We start from the raw sequence: 10,068 nt of genomic DNA on the forward strand, positions 1-10,068 counted from the left end.
CCGTTGGGCTTTTAGAATTTGCATACATAGGTAGAAATCTTCTAGATTGATGGTTGCTAAGAAATCATTCTACCTCATCAGCACAATGACAGCCTTAATTGACTCCATCTTGAACCTCTTCTTCATTATAAACTTGTTCAAAAAGGTCAAGTATATCAGCAGATTCCATACCCTGGAGTAGTGTTTCCCAACCCTAGTATATAGTAAGAACATCTGTAGCAGTGTCTGAGGTACTGACAATAATTACATCGCCCGCGTAATACTGAATTCCAGAAAACATGACCTGTTGGGGTGCCTTGAAGACTGGAGTTGGGAAACACGATCCTGGAGACTTCTGCAATGGCCAAATACTCTTGATCTTCGTCAGACAGGAACCTCTTCTAAGATGGCCTTTGGACAGAGATGTTTCAGTGGAAGACCTTTTGTTTTGCTGATAAAAGGGCTTCAATCTTTGTCTGGGGGATATTTGATGAAACTATACTCCTTTACTCTCACTCACAAATAGTTTGCATCCACTTTCAAACCATAATTTACTTTCTGTGTTGCAGAGCAGCCATACCTGATGTGGTGCCTGTAAAAGGCCCTTTGGTTAAAATCATAAATTCAGACTATTGTTGCGTTTCAGATTAAAATTTCATAATCTCAAGTTTTTAAACAGGTTTTGTTATTAGAGCAATACCTTGTCCCCCAGCTGAGTCCTGCCTAAAATGAAAAAGGAGGGTATACTCACCTCTGGAGCCCCGGGATGCAGCGGACAGCTGCTGATAATTGCAGTGATCTCTGGGTAGACGGCCAGGCGAAAGCACATGACCACTGTGGGAAATTCCTAGCATCATGGCACCCAGGATACGAGCACTGATTGCCAGGAGCACCGATGGTGATGCTGTGGCCTCTGACGGCTGCAAAGATCATGTGCTTCCTCCCAGCCATCTACCTGGAAATCACCCCTGATACCAGCAGCAGCTCTCAGCTGCGTCCCGGGGCTCCAGGGGGAATATTACCTTATTTTTTATTTTAGGCAGAGCCCAGTTGTGGGACGGGGTTTTATTCCATTGACAACATTTCTTTAACTTACTTTTGAACGATTTCATGTAATTTGCTGGACTAGAAAAGTGTTAATTTAAAAAATAACTGAAAAAATGGAGGTATTCTAAAACTTTTGACTGGTAGTGTAGCTGAAACATCAATTTTTTTCTCTGGCTTAGACCAGTCATTTTGAAAAAAGGTAGGATGGTCCGATAGAAAACACACTTTTGTCCAGGAAAAATATTAAAGAGATTTTTTTTAATCTACCTTTTTTTTAACCCCTTAATGACGCGGCCTATTTTGGGCTTACGGACGCAACGATTTTTGCCGGATTTTAATTTCCATTTTTCAAAAGCCATAACTTTATTTTTTCATCGACGTGGCCGTATAAGGGCTTACCTTTTGCGTGGCGAACTGCAGTTTTTATCGGTGTCATTTTGGGTCCATAGACTATTGTAAAACTTTTATTATTTTTTTTTATGATAGCAGGGAGACAAAAATGCATCAATTCTGCCAAAGATCATTATTTTTTTATGGCATTAATCATGCAGCATAAATGACACAATACATTTTTTCCGCGGGTCGGCATGGTTACAACGATACCAAAATTTTTATATTTTTTTTTTAGGTTTGTCCACTTGGACTTTTTTTTTTCTAAATTGCTGAAGCCCTCTAACTATTTTATTTTACCATGGACGGAGCTCTATGAAGGCTTATTTTTTGCGAGACGAGCTGTAGTTGTTATTGGTATTATTTTGGAGTATATACGGCTTTTTAAATCACTTTTATTGCTTTTTTTAGGAGGCAAAATGCTAAAAATTAGCATTTTGACTCAGTTTTTCAGTGTTTTTTCTTTTACGTTTTTTGCCGTGTGGGATAAAAAGCATGTTCAACTTATTGTACGTGTCATTATGGACACGATGATACCAAACATGTGGGTTTTTTTTTTAATGCCAATATGAGACAGAAGCCCCCAAAAAGGCTTTTTTTACATTTTTATTTTTTGTACATTGTTTTGATCTTTTTTTTTTTTACATCATTTGTGTCCCTCTGGGGGAATTACACCATAGCACCGATGATTGCTATGATAAGGCATTGCAGGACTTCTATCAGTGACAGCCGGCACCCGCTGCCGAATAGCACAAAATCTCTTATGATCTTTCGCTATCCACAGGACGTAAGGGTATCTCCAGTTGCGGGAAGTACCTTGCTGCCGTGATGTACCCTTACGTCATATGGAGGGAAGGAGTTAATATTAATGGCTTCATTGGTTTTTTATTTCCATTTTAAAGGTAATGTGTAATCAGAAAATGACCTATTATATCACATTTTTGTTTGAGTATTTTTGGTGATTTTTTTTTTTTTAACTTTCAGTCACAATCTATATTTTTTTGAAAAATCCTGAAATCCTGCATCTTTCACACTGACTACAGAACCTAAAAGTACTGACTCTTTCTGTTGTGTAGAGAAATCATTGCAGCAGTCCTCTCCCTAACATCACAGGCAGGATTAACCCTTTCCAATCCACTGTCTGACGTCTGAAGACGTTCTGATTGAAGGCTGTACAGCTCCGATGTTGGAGGACGTCCGGCAGGGTATTCTTACTGTATATTACTGGCCGCTCTGTTGTCGGGGGCCTCTCCAGCATGTCCCATACCACAGTACTGGCTCTAGCCAGCAGATGGCGCCATTGTATAATGGCAGAAAGAGAAAACCCCCTAGGAAACCCTGAATCTAAAATTGGGTTGCAAAGGGTTAAGGTAGCTTTACACAGGGCGATAATCACCTGAACTATCACTCGAAACAGTCAATTCAGGCAATTCTACATGGGCCAACCAGCGGCTGCCGAAAGGGCACTAAGGGACAAATCACTCAGTTGTCGGAGTCACTTGGTTTTTATTTCACCTAAAAACCAAGCTACTGTAGGGCCGTGCAAAGAGAAGCCGCTCAATCTCTGAGCAACTGCCTGTTTACTGTGAATGGAGGCGGCCGCAATGATACCTGGCCTGCTCCGCTCCATTCAAATGATTCCCGACCTGCTCCACCTTCATTCAGAGAATGACTATCACTCTTGTGTAAAAGCACAGAAGCGATAGTCGTTGGGATGGCTGCGGCACAATAATGCTCCCGACAATCATCCAACATGCAGGGACCTTTACACTGAAGAGTAAACGCCCATATGCTGATAACATAGGATTCACTATTCACTATGATGATAAGCTGTGGCTATCTACCCCTCACTCTGCAAAATGACCTCTGCATAGGTCACAAAGCATGCCTAGGACAGTCTCCCATATAAGTCAATGGGTCAGCTCCTGTCAATTGTGTGAATGGCCAATGAAGCTGCTGTAAAGCATCTCTTCAAGTGCTGTTAGATGAAGCTCAGGCAGCATGGCCGCCCCCATACCGGTAGTTATATATGGGCAACAAAATAAAGAAAATCTACAATAAGAAAATAAATAAGAAATTATAAAAATGGAAAATGTTTTTCTGTTTTTAATAAAAAACAATTTGTGATAATAGTCCCTCTAATGGCCGCCTGTAGACAGTCGGGTCGGAGCCTGCGGCCCTGGCTCTGTGATGTGCTGTGGCAGCTTGCACAGGCGGAAATTCTGCAGGAAATCCCGCCTCGGAATTTCCGCCTGTGTGCAGGGGGCCAATCGGTGTAATTTTTCCGGCGCTGTTGAATAGACAATGGGACAGTTTGCAGATTTTAGACTGTTTATGAGCTGAAAACACCTGTCCAAAAAAAACTGTCAGATAACTCGGTTTTGGAAGACGACAAAAAGTTATTGGCCCGAGTCCATCTGTGCATATTATTCTGACTGGTAATGTCAGCTTTACAAACCTCACCCAAGAAATCCTCAGGCAGGAGTTGGTATTGCACCTTGCACTTACCTTTTCCCACTTGGACAATGTTGATTGTACATCTACAGCAAAGAACAAGAATGGAAGAGACCCCTCTACAACTCCATCAAGAGGGGTCCGACATTTAAGATTCTGTTTACAAAGAACTCCAAATGAAAACATGACCACTTTGAGAGCTTCAGTGTTCTGCTGCCAGGAGGGCATGCGTCTATACTGTACTGGCAACAGAATATGGCTAGCTATTGAGATCTCATGAGGCCTGGAGATACTGCTCATGTGCTACAGTTCTCACTTGGCATATGCACGACTCATGACCAGGTAACCACAAGGTGTCCCGACTGATTGACCACAGTGGAGCACATGGCTGGTGCACAAGAAGCATTCCCAGGATGCCAGAACAGCACTGGTACTGCATGCTAGAGCAGATAGCTGAGGGGACATGGGCCATAATCAAGGTAGGTAGACAGCCCTCCAGATGGATTCCAGCCTGAGTAGCTGACCCGCACAACATGCTATAGGAGCGGCACTTCTCAATGTGCTGCCATATATAAGGCTATTCCACAGCTTCAAAATGAGTCAACAAGTGCGATCAGGCAGCGGGCAAGTAGGATGTTTGGCCGCATCAGTAGAGGTACAATGAGTAGAAAGAGGGAGATTGTTATCCTGCTGTGTACAGCTCTAGTAAGACCACTTCTGGAATACTGTCTTCAGTTTTACATCTACAAACCTCTTCTACATAAAGACATTTATAAAATAGGACGCATCCTCAGACTGCCTACAAAAATGGGGGAAGATCTCAAAAACAAAATTTATCAGGAAAGACTTTAAGAACTTCATCTGTATTCCCTGGAGGAAAGAAGGAAAATTGACCTTTGCTTTCGGCCTAATCGAAAGTAATGGGAGAACTCTGCAATCCTCTGCCGTGGTTGTGACAGTGATGAGAGGCTATTTTCAAATGAAAATGCCTCGTATTTATGGGGCTTTCACATGGTGGCAAGCATGATAGCGCCCTCGCCAGTGTGAAGGAAGCCTAAGTGAGCACCATCTGTGATTAGTTAGGGGCTTGAGGTTGGGGAGAACAGGAGCAAATTTCAGAAAATATTTTACTGAAGAAGTAGTACAAAAGGCATGAGACAGGAACTACTAAACTAATATTGTGTAGGACCCCCTCTAATCCGACGAAATGCAGAAACTCAAGATGGCATAGATTCCACAAGTGGACAGATGATGTCTGGAGAGATGTTGAGGCATGCCGTCTGGATAGCCACCCACAGCTCCATAGTAATTGTAGATGTAGGATCTTGAGTGCGAATGGAGCTCTCCACTGCATCTCATAAATACTCCATTGGGCTCATAGTGGGCAAACGTAAAGGCTATATCATTTGCGGGAACTCTTTAGAATTCTCCTTAAACCAATTCTGCACATTTTGGGCCCAATGGCATAAGATATTTCAACAGGATAATGCACTATCATTATGGGGGTACATAAAGTCTATGAAGAGTTGCAAATGCAGGAACCAATCAGTAACATATTTATGTGGACAAGTGGCACCAACTCATGCCTACTCACCCCACACCAGTACAGAACCAGCACCAGCCTGCAAAGGGCCTTGCTGACACCTGGGGTCCGTGGCTTCCTGGAGTCTGCACCAAACAAGAACACTAACATCAGCCCAAAACAATTGGTACTGTGACCTATTGGGCCATAACACATATTTCCAGTCCTGTAAGGTCCAGTTAGCCACCTCACAAACATTTTCAGTAGTTCTGCTGGTAAGTCTCTCTCCTCTGTAGAGTCCTGCAATTGCATAAACAGCGGAGAAGACCTTCTCCACTCCCTGGTCCCTTCTAGTTATTCAACCAGAGACCTTCCAACATTTATTGTTAGAGTACTGGCACAAAGCAGGAAAGATGATCTGAGAATGGTGAAAGTCCCATGCAATTTTAGGGAGATAAGCATGGTTCTGGTTTAATAACCCTATCTTCCACAATGTTAGTATATGGAAGAACAGCAGATAGAGCAGTAATCTCTCCCCCCCTTCTGGCAGAAGGGAAAGCCACCAAAAAAGACTTCTTAAACAAGAACATCTTAACCAGTATGCTATCTAAAGGCTAAAAGGGAGGCTCAGTGTGTCTGGACAAAAACACATTTAAAGAGGTTACACCAAAATTGATTTTTAGCGCCTATTCACTTGAATATACTGCTGGCATAGTGATAAGACCGGAGGAAGGTGTTACTCATCTTATGGAGCTGCCCGTCTCTGAGAGGTAACCTTTCAATCCATGGCGTGTCTGGCGTCATGATACCCAACAACCTCGCAGCAGCCTTTCTCTTTATGCTTAACATGGCCAAATCGTTATATAAAAGCCCTCAGCCCTCACCCCGCTCCATTGTCCGCTGGTCTCAGTCCCTCCATGAAAATTAATAATTTTTATTGTCATCTTCGATTCTAATATTCTAATTCAGAGGTGGAGGATACATAACCCTGAGTACGGGCCCTTTTTGCCGGCTTAGAGGGGGCTGGGAAGCAAGTTCCATTTTTATTGCTTGGACCTCTTCCCTAACGATTTGGCGGAGACTATCCATTATCTTTGATGTACAGTCAGTACAAATAAGTTTCTTCGCATTGTCATCTAATTTTTTAGAACACAATGAGAATCTCTTGATCCTCTTTTTGTCAGGCTTTTGTTTTGACACTTCATCCTGCAATAAGAGGAGAAGTAATTATACCAAACAACACAGCCTGTAGCTGAGCAATTTTGTCCAGCCACGTTATATGCATCTGTGGCTTTCGCAACTTGAGTCACATCTAAAACAGAAAACCCCCAGGAAAGAGATACTCAAGTGCATTCCATCACTCAAAATGGCCACCAGATTCTTTTCTGATGCTTCAGCAGAATCCATGTGCTTCTCTGCCAAAAACGCAGTGCTGGGGAACTCCGCTAGGCGAGTGCTATGGCTTAGGGCCTGGGCAGGACACACTGTCTCCAAGAACAAATTATGTTCCATCCCCTTCCAAGGGTAGGATCTGTTCGGGCCAGAACTTGATAAAATCCTGAAAAAAGCAGGGATAAGAAGAGAAGATTCCCAAATGATTACCTTCCTAAAACAGTCCTTCCTTTTGTAAACAAACGTAACAGCCAAGAGAACAGAAAGGTAAATCCAAGATAGGTAGATGGTCATACCCTAAAGAAGGCAAAAGGGGTAATAGTTTCCTTTCCACAGAGAACCTTACTAAGAAGGTGCTTGATGATAGGATAGTCATGAGACTAGACCCCTCCTTTTTTCCTAAAGAGGTGTCAACGTTCCACAGGGAATAGAAAATAATTCTGCATTCCTTCTGTCCGGATTTTAAAAATGATGAAAAACGGCGTTTGCACAACTTAGACGTCAGACGTGCAGTCCTAACCTATTTACGGGTCTAACAAACCTTTAGAAAATTGGATAGCTTATTCCTTTAATTTCAGGGCCAAAATAAGGAAAAAGTGGCGTCAAAAGATAACATCGCTAGATGGATCAAAACATCAATTGAGGAGGCGTATAAAGCCAGAGATCTGCCTCCCCCTGCCAGGATAAGCTGCAACATGGTCTAGCATTAACACATTTTCTAAGCATTATCGCTTGGATCTCCATTCTGGTAGGGAGTTGGACTTTGTGCAGAAGGTCCTTCAGGCCGTGGCCCCCCTTAATGTTACCGTTATAATCTGGTATTGCCTCCGTGTGAGCCTTCATGATTGACGGAATGATAAGATTAGAATTAATCTGTCAATTCCTTTTCCATGAGTCCATCATGATAGCACATACTTGCCCCCTGCTGAACTACTGTATACTCTGCATGCAACATAATCAACACAGATCTTTTGATAGATAAGGTTGGTTGTCTCTTTCCTACTTGCCATTAGAGTCCTGACTACCTTGTCCGAGAACCCCCTGCCTCTCAGTGTGGATTCTTCAATATCCAGGCTGTTAAGTGGAGTCTGCTTATATCGGGGTAGTTCAGAGGTCCCTGTGTTAGTAGATCCGCGTGAGCAGGAAGGGTGACTGGGTCCTGGATGCTCAGGTTTCTTAGAAGGCTGAACCAACTACTCCTTGGCCAAAAGGGAGCCACTAAGATAAGTGTGCATGTCTGCGACCTGAAGTGCTGCAACACTCTTGGGATTAATGGAATTGGGGGAAAGGCGTACACCAGTTCTCCTCCCCAATCCTAGCTCAGGGCGTCCACCGCTGTTGGCCGGTCCTCCGGTCTGAGCGAGAAGAAGTTCTCTACCTATTTTGTCTAGATGCAAACAGGTCCAGCTGTGGGAGACCCCACCTGTCCGTCATGATTCGGAATGCCTCCTGGGATAGAGACCATTCCCCCGGGTCTATACGCCTCCGACTGAGGAAGTCTGCCCTCCGATTCAGGGATCCATTCAAGTGTGTTGCCGAACTTGAGAGGATGCGGCCTTCCACCCAGCGAAAGATTCTTTGTGAGATGGTTTGTAGGGCTGGCGACCTCGTGCCCCCCTGATGTCGAATATGGGCGACTGCCGTGGTATTGTCTGATAGCACCTTTATGTGCTGTTTTTTTACCGAGTCCCTCAGATGCTGGAGGGCCTTCCAAATCGCCTGGAGCTCTCTGTAGTTTGAGGACTGGTACTTCATCCCCCGTGGCCAAGGACCCTGTAGGAGCTTGTTTCCCACGTGCGCCTGTCACCCCCAGGAGCTCACGTCTGTCGTGTCGTGACGTGCGTGGCCGGATTCAGTATACAGTGGACCCCCCTTCGCAGATTTTCTGGGGATGTCCACCAGCGCAGCGATATTTTCACTGAGTTTTTTATTCGCATTCTCGCTACTAGTGAGGATTGCTTGCCGTCCCAGGCTGAGAGAACCGCCGATTGCAGGGGTCTGGTATGCGCCTGAGCCCATGCTACCCCCGGGATGCATGATGTCAGGCTTCCCAGGAGAGACATGGCTTCCCGGACTGAGCATGACAGTCTCCGAAGAAAGGATTTTACCAGCTGTCGAATCTTCTGCACTTTTGCTTCGGGGAGGAAGGAGCATTGAGCTTTTGAGTCGAGTGTTATGCCCAAGAACACCTTCTCCCTGCTGGGGTCTAGGCTGGACTTCTCCCAGTTCACCATCCATCCTAAGAATTGGAGCAGGTTGAGCACTGTTGCCAGGTTTTCAACTAGGAGTTCTCTGGACTCGGCTATAATTAGGATGTCGTCCAGATAGGGGACTACCAGAATCGATCTTTGCCTTAAATAGGCTGCTACCTCCGCCATGATTTTTTGTGAAAATGCGGGGTGCTGAGGAGATTCCGAAGGGCAGGCATTTGAACTGGAGAGGTCTCGTCCTTTTGCCCATCTCTAGTGCAAACCTTAGGTACTTTTGTGAGTCCCTGTGGATTGGCACGTATAAGTAGGCGTCCCTCAGATCGATAGATGCCATATAGGCTCCCCTGGGTATTAACCTTACTGTTGTAGAGATCGACTCCATCCTGAACTTCCGGTACTTGACAAAGGCATTCAGGGGCTTTAGGTTTATTATCATGCGTGAGCCCCCGCCTGGCTTCCTTATTAGGAAGAGTCTGGAGTAATGCCTCCAGGTCTCCTCTCTCTGAGGCACGAAGGACACTGCATTTAGACGTAGTAGGCCCCGAACCATTTGCTGGAGCAGGTGCAGTTGTTGCGCTGGACCTCTCGTAGTGACAGATCTTCTCCTGGGGAGGGATACCAGTTCGATCCGGTATCCCGGCTGTAGGATTGCCGGGATCCATGGGCCCCTGCAAATCGAGGCCCATCGATCCGCAAAGCTCCCCAGCCTCGCCCCTACTGGGATGGCATCAGGGCTTCTGTTTGGCTGGATCCCCTTGATGAGGGTTGAAGATGAAATTCCTCCCTCTACCCCCCTTGGGGTAACTCCAGCGGCCTGTCTTGCCTTTGCCCCTATACGGTTCCGGCGGCTGTGCTGGGGCCCGAAAAAGGGTCTTCCCCTTCTGCTGTTTCTCCTCCGGGAATCCTTTTCTTTTGTCGGATGCCTTCTCGAGGATCTTGTCCAGATCTGGACCAAAGAGAAACTGGCCATGAAATGGGAGTGAACATAATTTGTTTTTCGAGGCTAAGGCGCCTGACCATGACTTTAGCCACAGGACCCTTCTAGCGGAATTGGTTAAGGCCGTTGCTTTCGCC

The sequence above is a fragment of the Eleutherodactylus coqui genome, chromosome 7 (genome assembly GCF_035609145.1).
Source record: "Eleutherodactylus coqui strain aEleCoq1 chromosome 7, aEleCoq1.hap1, whole genome shotgun sequence".
In the NCBI taxonomy this organism is placed as follows: Eukaryota; Metazoa; Chordata; class Amphibia; order Anura; family Eleutherodactylidae; genus Eleutherodactylus; species Eleutherodactylus coqui.